This window comes from Fukomys damarensis, unplaced genomic scaffold (assembly GCF_012274545.1).
Source record: "Fukomys damarensis isolate Sample0158 unplaced genomic scaffold, DMR_v1.0_HiC HiC_scaffold_39, whole genome shotgun sequence".
In the NCBI taxonomy this organism is placed as follows: domain Eukaryota; kingdom Metazoa; phylum Chordata; class Mammalia; order Rodentia; family Bathyergidae; genus Fukomys; species Fukomys damarensis.
The window spans coordinates 100,449,305-100,453,498 of NW_022900951.1; the positions used below are offsets into that span (position 1 = coordinate 100,449,305).

Below are 4,194 nucleotides of genomic sequence, written 5' to 3' on the forward strand. Positions count from 1 at the left end.
AGGAACCCTTCTCCATTGTTGGTGGGAGTGCAGACTGGTGCAACCACTGTGGAAATCAATATGGAGATACCTCAAAGAGCTGGGACTAGAGGTTCCATTTGACCCAGCCATACCTCTGCTGGGTATCTTTCCAAAACAATTAAAAGAATTATATCACAGTGATATATGCGCACCTATGTTCATAGCGGCACAGTTTCTATGAGCTAAAACTTGGAAACAGCCGAATTGCTCATCAACTGGAGACTGGATAAAGAAGATTTTTTTTTTAAATAAAATGGAATACAGAGTGTAAGATGGGCGGTGGCGTTGGTGGTGGCAGTGGATGGGGCTGCTGGGCCTGGAACAGTAGGCCAGCCACTGACAGAAGGATGACCCAAGGCAGGAAGCAGGCTGCGCAGTCTCGGTGGCTCCCATGCCTGTAACTGCCCCAGCTGGACACCCTTCTGACCTAACCAGCTGCTTACAGCAAACATCATTCAAGATGTCCAGCAAAGGTAGCAGCACAGATGGTAGAACAGAATTAGCTAATGGGAGCCTATCTAGCAGTCTAGAGGAGATGTCTGGAGCAGACGAGGGGAGGGAGACATCCTCAGGCAATGAAGTGGAGGCCTCAGACATGAGTTTGACTGGGAATGATGGTGGCCCCAACCGTACCAGCACAGAAACGGAGAGCTCAGGTGAAGAAAAGGACTCTGACAGCATGGAGGACACTGGTTATTACTCCATCAATGATGAAAGCTGAGTTCATGACTCCTCTGAGGAAGAAAACATCCTTGGTGCTGTGTACAGCGCAAGCGGGCCAGCCATGACCAGGACTCATCAGATGATGAGCGGGCCCTGGAAGACTGGTGTCCTCAGAGACAACAGCCCTGCCTCTAGCTCACTGGCAAGCCCTTCCTGCCCTGTGGGAGCAGGCACTAGGTTCAAGTGCCCACTTTGTGTGTGAGGCCTGTGGAGCAAGAGTCTTTGTACAGCGTTTCCGCTTGCAGCATGGGCTTGAGGGCCACAGTGGTTGTGTCAACACCCTGCACTTTAACCAGCATGGCTCCTGGCTGGCCAGTAGCAGCAATGACCCTAAGGGGGTGATGTGGCATTGGGTGCGGTGGCAGCTATCGGTGACTTTGAGAGTGGTCACAAAAGTAATGTCTTCTAGGCCAAGTTCCTTCCCAACAGTGGAGATTCCACCCTGGCCATGTGTGCCCCGGATGGACAGGTTCGGGTAGCAGAACTGTCTACCACACAGCGCTGCAAGAATGCAAAGAGTGTGGATCAGCACCAAGGAGCATCCCACAAGTTGTCTCTGGAACCAGACTCTCCCTGTATGTTCCTATGTGAGGTGAAGATGCAGTTGTCTTTACCATCGACCTGAGACAAGATCGGCCAGCTTTGAAGCTGGTGGTGACAAAAGAAAAAAAGAGAAGAAAGTGGGACTGCATACAATCCTTGTGAATCCCACCAATACCCATCAGTTTGCAGTAGGTGGCTGAGAGCAATTTGTAAGAATTTATGACATCACCAGTCTTGTGTACAGCCATGACGGCACAGAGCTCCTGGCTAGTTACAATGATGAAGACATTTACCTCTTCAACTCCTGTCACGGTGATGGTGCCCAATATGTTAAGAGATACAAGGGCCACAGAAATAATGCCCCAGTAAAAGGTGTCAATTTTTATGGCCCCAAGAGTGAGTTTGTGGTGAGCGGTAGTGACTGCCGCACATCTTCCTCCGTTCATGGAGGGAGACAAAGGAGGTGTGGTGAGCTGTCTTGAGCCCCACCCACATCTGTCTGTGCTGGCAACCAGTGGCCTAGAGTATGATGTGAAGATCTGGGCACCCAGAGCTGAAGCTTCCACTGAGCTGACAGGGTTAAAGGATGTGATTAAGAATAAGCGAGAGCATGATGAAGATAGTTTGCACTACACTGACCTGTTTGATAACCACATGCTCTGGTTCCTTATGAATCACCTGAGACAGAGACGCCATCACTGGCGTCGGAGACAGCCTGGGGTTGGGGCCACAGACGTGGACTCTGATGAGTATCCCAGCTCCTCAGACACTTTGGACGAGGAGGAGGGCCCAGACCGGGTCCAGTGCGTGCCATCCTGAGGCCTCACACCTAGGAGGGGCAGGCTGTGGCCGCCAACCCAATCCGGCCTGGGCACCCCTTTCCTGTCCCCGGCCCTCGCATTTGACAGAAACACACTTTGGACCTTTTGTTTTGATAAAAGAAAGACATCCCTGGAAGACAGACCAAGGAGAAGTGAAGCGACAGAGAGCACCTAGGATTGGGAGTTGAGCCCCGGAATGGGGTTCTGTGGCAAAATACAAAGGACTCAGCAGAAATTGCCTCTCCCCGAAGCCTTTATTTCTGGACGAGAGAGCGCCTATTTTGTTAACTGATTTAGGATCGGGAATGGGGCTTCTTTTTCTGTCTAATCTCCCTTGTTTCTTTTGCGGGGGTATGGGGGGAACAACTGGTTGTTCAGTACCAAGGGGCCAGAGTGGAGGGCAGGAGTGCCACTCTCTCTTTGGTTTAAGTTTTTTTTTTACCTTTGTTTTAAAAAAATCTATGAGTTTCATTGGTTCCCCTCCACACACCAGCAACCCCACCCCAGGATCCTGTTTTTCTGAGAAGTCCTTAGAGCCCCTACCATCCCACACTCTTCACTGTCCTCTCCACTTCATCCTTTGAACTTACCTTTCACTCTTTTTTCATCATCCCATCAGCCCCTAATTAGGGCTGGTGAGAAATTGAAGAGGTGGGTGAAGGGGCAGGAGTGGAGGAAGAATAGGAAGGATGTTGCCTCTTATGTTATTTTTTTAAAAAATTATTTGGTGGCAGCAATCTACCTGTCCCTATCACTATTAGAGGCCTAATTTTATATCTATAAATATATTGAAAAGCAAGTCAAACTTGAAAAAAAATGGAGAACTACTCAGCTGTATAGGATTAGAAAATAGAGTAATCTATAGCTAGATGGGTGCACATTGAGGCCAAACCCCTCAGTGAAATAAATAGGACACACATGTGTAAATACCGAATAGTTTCTCTGGTGTGAAAAAACTATAACAGTACATAAGATCCTAATGAGACAGTTGACAGTGTGAAATAGGAAGAAAAGGGCTAGAGGAGTCGGGGAAGTGGGAAGGGTAGGGGAAAGGAAAGATGAGGAAAGAAAAAAATACAAGAAAATAAAAAAATGGAAACAAAGCCTTTGTAAATAGGGAGAAAGGGTTGAAGGGAGCAGGGGAATGGGGAAAACACAAGAACCAAAATATATCATGTAAAGGTACAAATTCCCAATGATGAATGTCATCATATTATATACCTAAAATGTACCAATAAAATTAATGAAAAAATCTGATTGATGATTACACTTCAAAGTTTTTTTAGCACTATGTCATAACAATTGTAACAAATGAATGTCTTTTCAAACTCTGTTTTGTTACTTCTTGGGAATATGAGACTGAATTTGTCAAGTGGGTGTTTTATTGGTCTTAACTTGCTGAATGGTAGGCTGTAAACTTTAAGTATGTTTCAACAACTCATAAAGAAATAAAGGCCTTAGTTAAAAAAAAAACTCTGATGATTTGAATCTTAAATAGACTACTGACCTCATTATGTTACATCTGGTAGTCTTTCTGAAAACACAATGTTCAATTTTTATCATTTTCTCTTCCTAAAGATGGTAAGAAAGTTATTTATTTAGGAGTGCTGGAGATAGTTAGAAAAACATTCTGTCACTGACCTCTTGCCTGCAAAAATGTCATTTTTTAGAAAATAAGGACAAACAACTTCTGATTAGCTATATTCTTTGCTTTTTGTGTTCCTGAAATACTTCTCCTTTAAGAATATCAAATTGGCTACAGCGCTTTGCCCTGTAAGGTGATTTTAAATTGATTCTCAAAATGGTCTATCAACCACATTTAAATCTGAAAGAATAAAACTTCAGGACACTCCAAGGTTAATCTCATTTTATAATTTGGCACCTAGACATTTGGATATCCTACTACCTTTTGTGAAACAAGTCATTTACTCTCATCGTTGGTAGCCAGCTCTTCATTTACAGCTCTAAGAAAATACATGTCAGGTTTTATAGCTTTGTGAATACATCAAAAAACATCTTTGAAAAAGGGGACTATATAAAAGTCATTCCAAACTAATGAATGTATCAATTATTTACTGGCTACCAA

At 44.7% G+C, this 4,194-nt stretch overlaps 1 pseudogene; it reads left to right on the forward strand.

Annotated features, from left to right (window-relative positions):
* The first annotated feature begins 450 nt into the window (after positions 1–450).
* On the forward strand, positions 451–2,176 carry LOC104852364 (annotated as a pseudogene).
* The last annotated feature ends 2,018 nt before the right edge of the window (positions 2,177–4,194 follow it).